Source organism: Pseudophryne corroboree, chromosome 6 (genome assembly GCF_028390025.1).
Source record: "Pseudophryne corroboree isolate aPseCor3 chromosome 6, aPseCor3.hap2, whole genome shotgun sequence".
Taxonomy (NCBI): domain Eukaryota; kingdom Metazoa; phylum Chordata; class Amphibia; order Anura; family Myobatrachidae; genus Pseudophryne; species Pseudophryne corroboree.
The window spans coordinates 539,975,993-539,993,048 of record NC_086449.1 but is presented as its reverse complement, the minus strand read 5'-3'; the positions used below and the strand labels follow the sequence as shown (position 1 = coordinate 539,993,048).

General features: G+C 49.3%; 1 protein-coding gene across 7 annotated transcripts in view; it reads right to left on the bottom strand.

The window, feature by feature from the left end:
• The window catches only part of POC1B (POC1 centriolar protein B), a 462,304-nt gene that overhangs the window by 120,323 nt on the left and 324,925 nt on the right, over nt 1–17,056 (bottom strand). The gene's annotated exons all lie outside the window — the stretch shown is intronic.

Below are 17,056 nucleotides of genomic sequence, written 5' to 3'. Positions count from 1 at the left end.
AAATCGTCAGTCGAAGCCACCTCGCCAGTGTCTGCTTGTCAGCAGGCCATCCTCTCTTGTGAAATTCGTACAGAATGAAGAGTGTGTCTGTTTTTCTGATGGCACTGGTATGATCCACGTAGGTCCTTAAAGCACTGACTATGTCCAACGATGCATCTCCCACAGAAAGGTTGGGCCCTTGGAAGGCCGGGACTACAATTTCTTTGTTAAGGTGGAATTTAGACACCACCATAGGAAAGTACCCAGATTTCGTTCTGAGAACTGCTCTATCTGGATAAAAAAATAAGAAAAGGAGGGCGACATAACAAACTCTTCTAGCTGAAGCAATAGCCAGTCGAAAGAGAACTTTAGCTGACAACCATTTAAGATCCACTTGTTTTAGTGGTTCAAATGGGGCAACTTGAAGGTCTTTTAGGACTAAACGTAAGTCCCAAGGCACTGTAGGATGAACAAAAGGAGATTGAATGTGCAGCGTTCCCTGGAAAAAAGTGCACACATCCTGTAGGTTAGCAGTCTTCTTTTGGAACCATACAGTCAATGCTGACACTTGCACTCTCAAGGAAGCCAACCTTAAACTGTTGTCCATTCCTGCCTGAAGGATTGCTAGGACTCTGGAAACTCCGAAAGACCTAGGGCCAAATTTACAGTCACTGCACCACTGAATATAGGGTTTTCCATATTCGGTGATAAATGTGAGCTGAGGAAGGTTTCCTTGCTCTGAGCAGTGTTTGAATTACTTGTTGTGAGAATTCTCTTGCTTTCAGGATAGAAGTCTCAAGAGCCACGCCGTCAAAGACAGTTGATCCAGGTGCTTGTGATAGCAAGGACCCTGAGACAGTAGATCTGGATGTTGAGGGAGTAGGAATGGAGCATCCATCGTCAACCTCTGCAGATCTATGTACCAATGTCTTCTGGGCCAAGCTGGAGCTATTAGTATCCTTGTTTTGCCTTCCGCATCACCCTGGGTAAGGGCGATTGGTGGAAACACAAAAGGCAGACGAAAGTCCCATCTCACTGACAGGGCATCCACAAAGATTGCTTTGGGATCCTTTGTTCTTGACGCATATGCGGGAACTTTGTTGTTCTGACGGGACGCCATGAGATCTATCTCTAATAACCCCCACTTGTCTACCAGAATTTGGAAGACCTTGGGGTGTAAAGCCAATTTGTTTGTATGAATGGCGTATCGACTGAGAAAATCCGCTTCCCAGTTTAGGACTCACGGAATGAACACTGCAGACAAGGCTGGATGATGTAGTTCTGCTCACTTTAACGTGTGACTTACCTCCTTCACTGCATTTTGGCTGCGAGTTCCTCCCTGATGGTTGAGGTACGATACTGCTGTTGCATTGTCCGAGCGGATTTGGACTTGTTTCCCCTGAAGGATGTCCTTTGCCTGAATAAGTACCATACATATGGACCGAAGTTTATTTGCAGGCAACTTTCTTCCTTGGTTCACTGCCCCTGGAAGCAACTCTTTCCTGACTCCGCGCCCCAGCCCTGAAGGCTGGCATTCGTTGTCAGAATTTCACAATCTGATATCCAAAAGGGTCTCCCTTTGTCCAGATGGGATGTCTGTAGCCACCAGGCTAATCACCTCCTTGCTTCCAGAGGAAGAACCATAGGCTGCGTTTTTATTGTCTGATGAAAACCATTCCATTTGTAAAGAATCAGACGGTGCAGAGGCCTCGAGTGGAACTGAGCATACTCCACTATGTCGAATGTCGACACTATCAACCCCATCACACACATTGATGGGTGAGTGGACACCTTTTGACTGTGTAGCAGCCCCTGAATTCTTGACTGAATTTTGGATATTTTGTTCAGAGGTAAACTTACTCTCTGAAGACTCGAATCCAACACAGCCCCCAAGTGAGTCATCTGTTGTGACGGAACCAGGGACGACTATGCCCAATTTACAGTATGAGCCAACAGTGTCTCTGCAAACAAGCTATTGTCTGTTGCAGATGACACTGAAGCAATTCCTGAGATTGTGCCAGGATTAATAAGTTTTCGAGGTATGATAAAATCCTTATCACCTGCTGACGGAGATAAGATGCCATTACCACCATAATTTTGGTGAACACTCCAACAGTCCAAATAGTAGGGCCTGAAACTGAAAATGTTGCTGGAGGATAGCAAACCTGAGATAGCACTGATGGGACAGTGCTACAGGAACATGAAGGTAAGCATCCTGGATATTCAGGGATACCATAAAATCCTCCGGCTCCATGGCCAAAATAATGGAACGTAAAGTCTCCATATGAAACCGTGGCACCCAAATGTACTTGTTCAGCATTTTGAGATTGAGTATGGGCTGGAACGACCCATTTGGCTTCTGGACTAGAAACAGGTTGGAAAAAAAACCTTGTCCTCGTTATCACCCCTTACTGAAGCAACTTCTGAACTGCCTCTTGCAAAGCCCTGGACTTCGTTTCCACTGAAGACGGACTGGTACAAAAAAAACCTATGAGGAGGGTGTTTCTTGAAAGCAAACGCATAACCGTGAGATACCGCTTCTTGAGCCCAGGTATCTGTGGTAGAGTGCTGCCAGATTTGTGCAAACTGAAGAAGTCGGCCTCACACCGTGGGGACCCCCAGGTGGAGGCCCGCACCATCAGGCTGATGGCTTATCTTCTGGTTTGGTAGCTGGTCCTCTGGTAACCCAATGCTTTTTAGTCTTACCAGACTTGTCAGATTGAGACTGTTTGGCCATAACCCTTTCCTTTTGCTTTTCCTCGAGTCTGAAAGGGCCAAAAAGCTGGAAAACTAGGCTTGGATTTGTGTGTGGAAGGAAACTTCACTTTCTTGGAGTCTGCTTCTGACTCCAAAATACTGTTTTATTCTTTACCAACAAGAATATCTCCAGTAAAAGGCAAAAACTCCAGAACCTTCTTGGATTCTGAGTCAGCTTTCCATGTACGTAGCCAAACCGCTCTGCGAGCGACTACTGCTGAGGCTGATGCCTGAGAGGCAATTGTACCCATATCCAAGGCTGCTTCTGCCATAAAAATAGCTGCCTGTTTGATATGTGCAGTATGGGATTTTTGCTCTCTAGATGCTTGTGGCCGGAGAGCCCCAGCCACGAGGAAAATGGCCGCCTGCGGCACTGAAGGGGTTAACCCCTAGTGCCCGGCGCCATTTTTAAAGACAAAGGGGCGCTTGGCGCCAAATTTGAATTGTGTTGGGCGCTAGGCGCCGTGTTTGTAAAAATATGTTTAAATTGTAATTTTAAACTGTGCCGTGGTCCCGGACCTCTCCGGAGACCACGGCAGGGAGGACAGCCCCCCGGCGCGCTCAGCAGAGTGTGCACGCCGGGGGAGAGGGCAGCCGCTGACCGCCGGAGTCCGGGAGCTCCGCTCCCGGCAGCGGTCAGTGTAGCCCCGGGCGCACTGGAGTGTGCGCGCCGGGGAGAAGGGTGAGCGCTGCGGCTGGGAGCTCGGCTCCCGCTGCAGTGCTCTATGTGAGAGCCGCCGCTGGGGGCCGGGAGCTCTGCTCCCAGCGCCTCAGCCCAGCACGGGTGGCCAGCCGCAGCAGCCGGGACGGACGTCCCGGGCTGCTAGCCGGCGAGGGGGGTGCGCTGCAGCCCGGCTCCCCGCCGGACGCTGCAGCGAGGCCACAAGACAGTCAGCGCCGCTCATGGGGGACCGGGCTAGCCGGCTCCCTAGCGGCGTGGGCACATTAGGCTGCCTAGCAGGATGGTGAAGCGCTGGGGTCCGGGAGCTACGCTCCTGGCACCTCAGCGCTGAAAAAAGCCAGAGTCACGGCGGCCGGGACAAGTGTCCCGGGCCGCCGGGCTTAGGTACAGGGGGGTGCGCCGCTGCGTGCGGCGAGGCCACAAAGGTAGTGCCACACTGGGGGGACAGGGAGAGCCAGCTCCCTGGACCCCAGTGGCAGGCAGACAGGCTGGAGTGTGGGGGAAGCCAGCCCCATACCTCCAGCACACAGAGAGCCCTAGCAGCCAGGCTGCAGGGCTAGGGAAGGCACTGCAGTGCCTGGGTATGTAGAGTCTGTGCAGGGCACAGGCTCAGTGTATAGTTACAGGGAAATGTACAGTGTGATTTAAAATGTAATGTATTTAAAGATAAAATGCACTTACTTGATTGTGTGTCCCAGGAGGGGGGAATCCATGGCTGTGCAGGCTGATGGATTCTCCCAGACCTTTTCCCTAAAAACGGAATGCTTTCCCATCCAGCCTCACAGTTCCAATGGGCACAGGGAGAAAGAGAAGCAGCTTAGCTATAAAACAAGCTGAGTGGTTTCTTGGAGCTCCATGGAGATCAGCCGTAGTGGCCAGGAAACCTGGACCGGGGAGCCAGGCTGCCCAGCTCTGGAGCCCAAATCCAGGCTGCAGGCAGTGAGAGGGGTCCCGGGCAGGTTTCTGGAAGTCAGTTTAGGAGGGAAAAACTTCCCCCCAGCCAGACTGAACGGCACCGGGGAGTGCCCTGACTCTCCCAGATAGGAGGGTCAAAGGAGACCGACCACTCCCCACTGTCCATAGGGAACAATGTAAAGGTGTGCATGAGACCAGAGCATGCACAGCTCATGGGTAAACATTGATTGGTTGTACACCACAGGGCGGGCTTACCCCCTGTGGTAAGGGGTCTTGGAGAGGGATAAAAGAAGGGCAGTTGGCCCATAGGAGGGTGTATTGTAACATCTTCTTCTGCTGAAACATCTTAATTGTATGCTGTTGCCCCTAGCAATAGGGAGGAGCCTTTTTAAAGGTTATTTGAGTAATAAACACCTTTGCCTCAAGAAGACTGCTTCATCTTGTGACCAACAGGGTTAGGCCAAACCTAGCCCCGTCCTCCGGCTGTCCAGGGAAGCACCTGACGTCTCCAAGCTCCGCCTTCCGCCAGCTACCGGTAGAGGCCTAGCAAGTGGCTAGTGGGGGATTCGTCGACACCACACAGGTGTGGTAAAGCAGTGCGTCGGCACATACAGAGCAGAACCGTGGTTCCAAACGCCACGGCAGGTTAGGAGTTTGGTGGTGGCAGCGAGAACCCGCCCACAGCGCAGTGGGTGGAGTCAGTAACAGGCGGTTACTGACGGTAAGCGGGAATCCCCTATGTGGTCAGGCCTCGTGCGGCTTGACCTTCCATTCTGTGCGCAGTCAACGGGACGCGGAAGCTGCGAGTGCTTCCGTACGGTATCGTCCTGTCACAATGCTATTGAAAAGTCATCCTCCAGTGCATCAGCCCAGGCTGCCACTGCTTTTGCCATCCAGGCTGAAGCCATGGCTGGTCTAATGATTGCCATGGACAAGGAGAAAATGCTTTTAAGAAAACCATCTATTTTCCTATCCGTGACATCATTTAATGATGTTGAAGGCAGAGGTAATGTAGATTTTCGCACCAATCGGATGACATGCATATCTACTTTGGAAGCCACCTCCCTTTTTAAACAGTCTCCAGCCGGAAGAGGATAATGGGAATTCCATTTCCTTGGAATTCTAAACTTCTTACAGGCTGTAACGCAAGCCTCTTGCATAATTTCCGTCAGCTGTTCTGACCCAGGAAACTCAGTCCTAACTATTTTGGGACGTTTAAACACAGGTGCCTTACATTTTAACAAATGGCTTTCATAGCACTAATTAGCACAGGAATGTCCACTGAGCTGAGGCCATCCTCCTCGTCTCTGTTTGCAGACCCTGAGTGCGATGAGTCATCATCCTCTGACGAGTCCTCATCTGAAACATGTGTAGACTATGAAGATGTTGTTTCATGTCTATGTGATTTAATTACCCCCGGTCTTTCAGCCTGTTTCTGTTGAGAGGCTGCCAAATCCTGTACTGGATGTGATAACCCCCAGGTGGAATGTTGCATGTAAGGGTTAAAATGGTAACCTATCCCTGGTTTAGGAACTGGTATTTTCCGCTCAGCTATACTGGATAATGTCTGTGCAAATGTAGCCCATGGGGGTTCAACCTGAACCTGTGCCTGCCTCAGATTATTCAAGAGGCTTTGGAGAAAGCTAAAACAATTTGCACGTAATCCATTTTGAACCTGATCTTGAGAGGTTAACCCAGCTTTGCAAGACAGACATGACAGGAGTGTTGGTGCTGCTGTGGAGAGTGTATCCTCCTCACCCTTGCCACTTAGACATGATAAATAAATCACACACCTTTACAGTGTTAACTACACAAATTGTGACTGTAATCACTTTAAAATTTGTTAAAGTGACATACAATCGATCCCTCCCTGCTTTGCACCAGCATTGAGACTCGGAATACACAGAAACTGACAGAAAATAGTAAAGTCAGCAATCACACTAGTAATCAGTCACAGGTTATACATTAGTATAATAAGCAATATGAGCACACAATCAACTACAGATACATTTCAAGTATGTAGGAGAAACATATTACTGCATTACCTTATATAGGAGTTTAAACGTATATTTTAGTTACCTACCGGTAAATCCTTCTCTCGTAGTCGGGAGAGGATGCTGGGATCCACATTAGTACCATGGGGTATAGACGGGTCCACCAGGAGCCATTGGCACTTTAAGAGTTTGAGTGTGGGCTGGCTCCTCCCTCTATGCCCCTCCTACCAGACTCAGTCTAGAAACCGTGCACGATGAGACGGACATCTTCGAGAGAAGGATTTAACACAGATAGTGGCGAGATTAACACCAGCTCACAAATACAAGGCACATCAAGCTAACTTAGCTTGAAAACTCAGCTACCGCTGAAACATTGCTTACCAAGTAACAATGCAGTACTCAACTAAAATGAAGTTGTACTGAACCAAACAATGATAGCAGGAAAAAGAAGCGTTGGGCGGGCCGCCCAGCATCCTCTATGAACTACGAGAAAAGGATTTACCGGTAGGTAACCAAAATCCTATTTTCTCTTACGTCCTAGAGGATGCTGGGGTCCATTAGTACCATGGGGATGTACCAAAGCTCCAAGAATGGGAGGGAGAGCGCGGAGGCTCCTTCAGAACTGACTGACTGAACTTCAGATCATCAGAGGCCAAAGTATCGAACTTGTAGAACTTTGCAAACGTGTTCGACCTAGACCAAGTAGCCGCTCGACACCCCGGACAGCCGCCCAGGAAGACCCCACCTTACGAGTAGAGTGGGCATTAACAGACGTAGGACATGGCAATCCTGCCGTAGAATATGCATGCTGGATAGTGAACCTGATCCAGCGAGAGATCGTCTGCTTAGAAGCAGGACACCCAATTTTCTTGGGATCATACAGGACAAGCAGAGAGTCCGATTTTCTGTGACAAGCAGTCCTCTTCACACAGATTTTCAGAGCCCTTACAACATCCAAGGACTTTGAAGAAATTGAGGAGTCAGTAGCCACTGGCACCACAATAGGTTGGTTGATATGAAATGCCGACACAACCTTCGGAAGAAACTGCTGACGTGTCCGGAGTTCAGCTCTATCTTTGTGGAAGATCAAGTATGGGCTTTTACAGGACAAAGCCCCCAACTCCGACACACATCTAGCAGAAGCTAAAGCCAACAACCTGACAGCCTTCCACGTAAGAAATTTGACCTCAACCTCCTGTAGAGGCTCGAACCAGTCCTATTGGAGGAACTGCAACACCACGTTAAGATCCCAAGGCGCCGTAGGCGGTACAAAGGGAGGTGGATGTGCAGAACTCCCTTCAAAAAGGTCTGAACCTCAGTGAGGACAGCCAATTGTTTCTGGAAGAAAATAGATAGGGCTGAAATCTGTACCTTCACAGATCCCAACTTCAGGCCCATATCCTCACCAGTTTGTAGGAAGAGGAGAAACCGTCCAAGTTGAAACTCCACCACAGGAAATTTCTTGGACTCACACCAAGATACATATTTTTTCCAAATTCGATGGTAATGTTTAGACGTTACTCCTTTCCTAGCCTGTATCAGGGTAGGAATAACCTTGTTCGGAATGCCCTACCGAGCTAGTATCAGGCGTTCAACCTCCATGCCGTCAAACGTAGCCACGGTAAGTCTTGATAGGCGAACGGCTCCTGCTGCAGCAGGTCCTCCCGAAGAGGAAGAGGCCTAGGCTCTTGTTGCAGTAGATCCAGAAGATCCGCGTACCAAGCCCTTCTTGGCCAGTCTGGAGCAATGAGGATCGCTTGAACCCTTGTCCACCTTATGAGCTTTAAAACTCTTGGGATGAGTGGAAGTGGAGGAAACACCTACACCGACTGGAACACCCATGGAGTCACTAGGGCATCCACCGCCACTGCTTGCTGGTCCCTCGACCTGGAACAATACGGCCGAACCTTCTTGTTGAGACGAGAGGCCAACATGTCGATCTGGGGTACGCCCCAAAGATCTGTTACCTCCTTGAACACCTCCGGATGGAGACCCCACTCCCCTGGATGGAGGTCGTGTCGGCTGAGGAAGTCCGCTTCCCAGTTGTCTACTCCCGGAATGAAGATTGCTGACAGCGCCAACACGTGCTTTTCTGCCCAGAGGATGATTCTTGTTACCTCTGCCATTGCAGCTCTGCTCTTCGTTCTGGCCTGTCGGTTTATGTAAGCCACTGTTGTCACATTGTCCGACTGCACTTGAATGGCCCGATTTCTCAGAAGATGGGCCGCTTGGAGAATGCCATTGTAGACGGCTCTTAGTTCCAGAATGTTTATCGGTAGGCCGGCTTCCAGACTTGACTTCACCACCTTCCTTGGAAGGTTACCCCTTGAGTGACTGCGCCCCAGCCCCGGAGACTTGCATCCGTGGTTAAAAGGATCCAGTCCTGAATCCCGAACCTGCGACCCTGCAGAAGGAAAGGTAATTGCAGCCACCAGAGGAGTGAAATCCTGGCCTTTGGCGACAGACGTATTCTCTGGTGCATGTGTAGATGGGATCCCGACCACTTGTCCAGGGGATCCAGTTGGAAGGACCGACCGTGAAACCTCCAGTACTGCAGAGCCTCATAAGAGGCCACCATCTTCCCCAGAAGGAGAATACACTGATGAACTGACACCCGAGCTGGCTTCAGGACATCCCGGACCATCGTTTGAATCACCCACGCCTTTTCCTCTGGGAGAAATACCCTCTGCATCTCTGTGTCGAGGATCATTCCCAGAAAGGACAACCTCCTGGTTAGTTCCAAATGTGATTTTGGAAGATTCAGGATCCAACCATGTTCCCTGAGAAACTGGGTCATGAGTGTTATGGACCGTAACAGCTTCTCCTTGGTCGATGACTTATCAGCAGATCGTACAGATACGGAATTATGTTCACCCCCTGTCTGCGGAGAAACATAATTTCCGCCATCACCTTGGTGAATACTCAGCTGTGGAGAGCCCGAATAAGAGGGCCTGGAACTGGAAATGACAGTCCAACAAAGCGAATCGAAGATAAGTTTGATTCGGCAGCCAAATCGGAATGTGGAGGTACGCATCCGTGATATCCAGGGATACTAGGAATTCCCCCTCCTCCAGACCTGATATCACTGCCCTTAGAGACTCCATTTTGAACTTGAACTCCCTCAGAAAGGGGTTTAGTGATTTTAAGTTCAGAATGGGCCTGACCGAACCATCCGGTTTCGGTACCACGAAAAGGTTCGAATAGAAACCTTTGTTTTGCATATGAGGTGGTACTGGCACAATAACTTGTGCCTCTACCAACTTCTGGACGGCTTCTTGCAGGACAGTCCTGTCTGCCAGCAGAGCTGGCAAGCCTAATCTGAAAAATCGGTGAGGAGGGAGATTTTGAAATTCCAGCCTGTACCCCTGGGACACAATAGCTTGCACCCAGGGGTCCAGGCCAGAGGACACCCAGACATGACTGAAATGTCTGAGTCTCACTACCACCGGCCCCACCTAAGGGGCGTGCAGTCCACTGTCATGCGGAGGACTTTGGTGTACCTGAAGCAGGTTTCTGTTCCTGGGAACCTGCAGCCGCAGGTTTCTTGGACTTGGGCCGACCTCCCCGAAAAAAGGTGTTGGACGGCTTTGCCTTTCTGGGCTTGTTAGACCGAAAAGGCTGTGATGAAACTGAAGAAAAGGGTTTTTTTCGGAGCAGGTGTAGCTGAGGGAAGGGTGACTTACCAGCCATAGCCGTGGAGATCCACGCATCTAACGCTTCCCCAAAGAGAGCATGATTTGTGTAGGGTAGGGTTTCCACACTTCTCCTGGATTCTGCGTCGGCAGACCACTGGCGCAATCACAGTCCTCGACGAGCTGATACTGACATGGAAGAAATCCCCGCAGCCATGGAACCCAGGTCTTTCATGGATTCTACCAGAAATCCTGCCGAATCCTGAATGCTACGTAAAAACAATTCAATGTCACGTTTCTCCATAGTATCCAAGTCCTCAAGTAACGTGCCTGACCACTTTACTATAGCTTTGGCAATCCAAGCACTGGCAATAGTGGGACGTAGTATTGCCCCAGAAGCCGTGTACATGGATTTGAGCGTATTATCAATTTTACTACCAGCCGGCTCTTTTAATGCGGTAGATCCCGGAATAGGTAAACCCACCTTTTTTGAGAGTCTGGATACTGACGCGTTAACAATAGGCGGGTTTTCACATTTTTTCCTATCCTCTACCGGGAAAGGAAACGCTACCAGAACCCTTTTAGGTATCTGGAATGTTTTATCCGGGTTTTACCAAGCTTTTTCAAATTATAGCATTTTTATAGCATTTAATTCCTTTGACGCAGGGAAGGTTAGCGAGGCTTTCTTATGTTCAGTGAAGTAAGCCTCCTCAACCTGCTCGGGTGTTGTATCAGCAATATTCAACACATCCCTAATAGCCTCTATCATCAACTGCACCCCTTTTGCAAGAGATGCTGTCCCCCGCAACACATCCCCGTCACCGTCTGCAGTATCAGAATCGGTATCATCCTGCATGATCTGAGCAAGAGCAAGTTTATGTGAATATACAGTGGGGAGCCCTGATGTACCAGAACTGGGCCAGACTGCCATAGAGTTCTGTAAAGCCTGAGTTGCAGATTCATTTTGTGCAACCCTATTTGAAATCTGAGAAATCATAGATTTGATAGAGGATAACAACTCAGGCTCCCTTGCTGGAATCTGTGCTAAACCAGTGCAATCCTGATTACATGGAATGTGATCATCCTGAGAGGACATATCTTCTGCAGCATATGACACAGAGTCCCTGGACATTGCTTAATGGAGACCACAGACACTCCACACACACACACACACACACACACACACACACGGGAGGACAGACAGAGTTTTACCCCCAAGAATGGCAAGAGAGACACAGAGATTGGAGCCAACACACACACAGCGCTTTTTTTTTTTAAAATTCAATAGTTTTTATTAGATTTTCAAAATAAACATTGACAATTTATACAATGACACAACTGAAAATCACATACACACACTTAAAGCGTATGAACAGCTGTACATATATGGTACTGATAAAGCATCAAGTAAATATATTATCTCGTAAATCACACAGTCACAGATTGTCGGCGTCTGAAAGTAACAATCCATAAGCATAACACATCCAATATAGACAGAGGCAGTGCAGAAGGGGCACAACATTACCTAATATAACATAACATGGCCGGCCGCGAGGGTATCCTCCCCCAAAAAGTTCCTCAGTAAAATAAGGAGAGAAATACTCATTTATACTTTTATCTATCCTTGAAATATCTAGAATCTATCCACCTGCCCCAGATCATGTACAATTTCCTTTCTACCTTCCTCGCCAGGAACACAAATTTTTCATGTGCGACAGTTTCATTGACCAGGGATATCCAGGCCTTCAGCGCCGGGGCCTCCCCTGCCAGCCACAACCGGGCTATACATACCCTAGCTAAAGCACATAGATTGGTAACATATCGCCTGCTAGGCGGGTCTAAAGCCTCGTCATCCACAATCAGCAGCGTACACAGTGCAGGCGTACATATGGAGGCGGGAACACCCGTATCACATATGACGCGTATAACAGCCTTCCAGAACCGAGACACGCCAGGGCATACCCATAGTAGATGCCAGATGTCGGCACCCATAGCTCCGCATTTGGGGCACCGTGAGCCATGAGACCCCCCAATATGTGCTAGCCTCACCGGGGTCATATACACTCTATGCAGAATGTATAATTGTATTTGCTGGTACCTAACAGAGGAAGTGGAGATCCGATGGGCTCCCATAGCAGTACTCCATGCATCGTCTGATAACATACCCACATCAGTCTCCCACTTGCCCCGGAGAACAGTTAGAGGGTCCATATGATACATCCGGAGAATACGACTATATATCTTAGAAACCTGGTGTCCCGAGTCCAGTGTTTGCAACATTAATTTGACCGGGGAGTCAATGAGGGCCGGAGGGCCATTTGGAAATTGGGCAGCCAAAGCGTGTCTCAGCTGAAGGAATCTAAAAAAAAAACCCTAGGGGACATTATGTGCCTGTTGAAGTTGTTGGAAAGAGGTAAGGGTCCCTTCACTATATAGTTGTCCTAGGGAACACACACCCCAATTACCCCAAACCTCCCGGACCTGAAGCTGACACAGTTCTGGCAACCCGTGAGCGTTATCCAGTGGGGTATCCGGATCGACACCGTGGCCACGCATCGCAGAATGCACCAGCCTCCATACTAGGATAGCTTGTTTAATCAATGGCATTGTAGACATTTTGACGCTGCAATGGGGAGCCCCCGGGATAATCATGGTGCAGCATCAGCGAGTGCAAGGCCAGGGCATCAAGATCAGTAACCCACTCCCAAACATACGTCAGCTGCGACGCATAGTAGTAGAAACGAAAATTGGGTAGAGCCAAACCCCCCACTTCACGTGCCCTGGTCAGGGTATCCAATTTCAAACGTGCCCGCTTATTAGCCCACACCAGGGAGGAGAGTAACCCATTTATTTGTTTAAAAATCTTCTGTGGGATATAAATGGGAGAGTGCTGCAGGACATATAGAAGTTTGGGCTGGAAAACCATTTTTACCATATTAACCCTCCCCGTGACCGTTAGAGGTAATTTCCCCCATGCCTTCACCCGACTACGAAGATATGTTATTTGTGGGTCAATATTTAGGGAGGAGAATGTTTGAGGGTCATTAGACACCCAAATGCCCAGATATTTGAAGGAGTCTACCCAACGCAGCGGAAGAGCCACCAACGGGGAAGCAGGAACCGCGCCCTGAAGTGGGATAATGGAGGATTTCTCCCAATTAATCAGGAGTCCAGAGTATCGCCCGAACCCAGCAATAATTTCCAGAATCCTAGGCATAGACTCAGCATAGCGACTCACAAACAGCAAAATGTCATCGGCGTATAAGGCCACCCTGTCCTCACGGGCACCCACCTTAAAACCAAAGATCCCAGCATCCGCCCTCAGAAGGCACGCGAGGGGTTCAATGGCCATAGCAAACAAAGTAGGGGACAGTGGACAGCCCTGACGTGTACCTCTTGATAGGGGGAAGGAGTGAGATACAAAGCCATTAACCGCCACCCTCGCCGAAGGAGAGGAATACATCAATCGAACATATTTAATGAAGTTTGGGCCTATACCGAATCTACTCATAACTTCCCACAGATAGGCCCACTCCACCGAGTCGAAAGCCTTAGCGGCATCCACTGAGACGACTATGGAGGAGGCGGGGTCTCCGTGGGGAAGTTGTAGATCGGTAAACAGACGTCTAAGGTTAATGGAGGTCGATTTATTGGGCATAAACCCCGTCTGGTCCGGGTGTATAATGTGAGAGATAACGGAGTTTAATCTGCCCGCCAGCACTTTAGCCAAGATTTTTATATCAGTGGGTAAGAGGGAAATAGGGCGATAGGACTCAACTTTCTTAAGATCTTTGTCAGGTTTGGGAAGGACCACAATCACCGCCTCCGCCATAGATGGGGGGAGAGACTCCTCACAAAAATTTGGCCATATAACTCGAGTAGTCGGGGGACAAAGAAATCCAGGTGGTGCCTATATACCTCAGAAGGTATTCCATCTAAGCCCGAGGCTTTACCACTAGGGGAGGCCTTAATAGCAGCCATAATTTCATCTGAAGATATAGGTGCCTCCAACAGGTCCCAAGCCTCTCCAGAAAGGGTGGGAAAACAAACACTGTCTAGGTACTCGTTTAGGTGCGACTGAGTGCACTCTAGTTTAGATTCGTACAGGTGACTATAATAGGATACAAATTCAGCAGCTATCTGTGGAGTCTGAGTCAGGGATACGCCATCGGGGTTCACAATCTCAACCACCACATTATTAGGTCTATCCCCTCGGGCCAAGGAGGCCAGGTATGTCCCCGGCCTGTCCCCAGTAGCGTAAAAAGCGTGTGATGAGAAAAGAAGTCTATGCTGAGTCTTCTCCATTAGATAATCCCTCCAGTCCCTCTGAGCCAATAACCAGGCCATCTTAGAGCTGTCCAAGGAGTCCTGTAAGTACTGTAATTCTGCAGCGACACTCTGGGCCTCCAACTCCGCCTCCCGTCGCTTATAGAAGGATTTCAAACTAGATACTCGCTTAATCAAACTCCCCCGCATAAAGGCTTTAAACGTGTCCCATAAAATAGAGATAGCCGTTTCGGTACTGTTTAAGTCAAAGAATTCCCGCCATGCGGCCACCAGGTCAGACCCGTCCCCCATATGAACAAGCCAAAATGGGTTAAATTTCCATACAGCTTGGCCCCTAGAGCAATTAAGGTCTAAAGTAAGGGCCACAGGGGAGTGGTCAGATATACCCCTAGTCTCATATCTAATACTACCAATCCAGGGAATCATGTCACTCGAGAGGAGGGCCAGGTCAATCCTGGAAAACGAAGAATGGGAGTGAGAGAAACAGGAGTATTGTTTAAGAGACGGGTGTCTCAGTCTCCAAGGATCGACCAGGCCCAACCCCGACACCACATTAGCAAAAGTAGATTTCCCAGGACGTACAACAGGTGAAGACACAGAGCCTATCCATCTCCGCATCTAGCACATTATTGAAATCCCCGAGGCAAATAACCGATATCCCGGGGTATGAGGCCATAAACCCAGCAGCTTTCTTAAGAACATCAGGAGAATAGGGAGGAGGCACATAAACAGCTAGGAGGAGGACTGGGACATAAGAGAGTCTACATTTCAAAAACACATACCTCCCCCATGGATCCGTCTGCATAGACTCCAGCACAAAGGGGACTGTCCGCTTAATAAGGACTGACACCCCACGAGAGGTAGAGGTGTGCATGGAATGGTATGCCCATCCCACCCATGGCCTTTTTAGTGAAAGAATCTTACTCCCCACCAAGTGTGTTTCCATAAGGCAAATAACATCAGCGGCATAGCTTTTGAGCTGTCGGAGTACCAGGGACCTCTTAACTCTATCATTGAGCCCCCGTACATTCCACGCTAGTACTTTAATCCCCGTCATAGTGCATTCTAGGTAAAATAAATGTGACACCTCGCGGCCAGCCAATTCCGCCACGCGCAGATTCAGTTACCAGACACCGATACCTCAGTAGTACAGCCACATACCATATCCATTCACATCGTACACTTCCATACAAACAATAACTACGACCCAAAGTCTTCCCCCACCCCCCTCCCTGTATACCACCCCCAACATACAGCATACTTGGATCCCAAAACTGAATACGAACACTTAAAAATCAAAAAGAGACAAAACCTTGTAGCACCATTAACTGGTGCAAACACTCCTTAATCGGGGGCAAGAATATAATGACTCTCGGGAGAAATAGAGATAGCCTCCAGCCTCCAACCATCACCCCCCCCGAAAAAAGGAGGGGAAATCATAAAATCCACCCCCTAGGTCTCTCAATACCCAGAGTAAAACAGCCACAAATATCAAGAGCCAGACATATCAAACCAGAAATATAACCCCCCCCCCTCCACCCCCTAAAGAAAAACACCCGCCAAAAATAAGAAAAGTTCAAGAGCATACCCAAGATATCAGAGTAGGCAAGCTAGTAATCATATACCCTGTCTTAACTGTGGGTACATGACAGCAGGGATACATTGGGCCCCCTCATCTATCATCCACCCCCGCATCCCAGGAGAAAAGAATAAAAAATAAAAAAAACATAACCAGAAATTTTTAGCTGACATATGTAAAGCTACCATAATAACCGACAACACATGAGATAGTCAGCATTCGAGTCAGGCCGGAGATTCACGGATCTGCAAGGGCGCGCCTCGCTGGGAATCGCCTGTCCAGTCAGACCATGGCCTCACGAGGAGTTGTGAAGAATCTTGTTTCCCCATCGGCCACCACCCGCAGCTTGGACGGAAAGAGCATGGCACATGGTAGGTCAAGTTCACGAAGTCTCCTCTTGACCGGCAGGAATTGAGCCCTTTCCTTTTGCACATCCACTGCAAAATCCGGGAATACTGATATAGGTGACCCATTCCATTTTAGCGGGCCCTTAGTACGAGCCAGCTTCAGCACGGTGTCCCGGTCACGGAAGTGGAGGAACCTAGCAATAAAAGTGCGGGGTGGGGCCCCTGGAGGCAGTGGGCGCATCGGAACTCTATGGGCCCGTTCGACGGTGAAGTAGGGCGAAAACTCCTCAGATCCAAAGGCATCCCGGAGCCATTTCACGAGGAACTCTTCAGGAGCTGATCCCTCTTCCTTCTCGGGTAGACCAATGAATCGGACATTATTACGCCGCAGACGTCCCTCCATGTCTGTCAGCTTTTTGCGCACATCTGTCATCTGAGATTCCAAAGCATCAGTGCGACGACCCAGCGGGCCAACAGAGTCTTCAACATTAGATATACGGGTCTCAGCCTCTCCCACTCTCTCTCTCACCCTCTGAAGGTCCTGATGAATAATGGAGAGATCGGATTGTACTTGCCCAATTTTATCAGATAGGCGCGCTTCACTGGCAGTCACCGCATCCAGTATTCTCTGCAGTGCGGCATCCGGAGGGTCAGAGGAGGCGGAACTGTATGCAGGGGATGGAAGTGATGCCTCAGGTCTCACAGTCTCTCCCCTCCGCTGCTGAGGGCCAGGGTCACGAACAAATTTATCCATTGCTCCCGTATTAGTGCCAGTCTGGCGACCCTTCACCATTTTGGACAGCAGGTTGGTGGTCTCTCTGGTCTGCAGGATAAATCACAACAATTGCAGGCGAAAAGGGGCGCCCTCACCACCACCCTATACA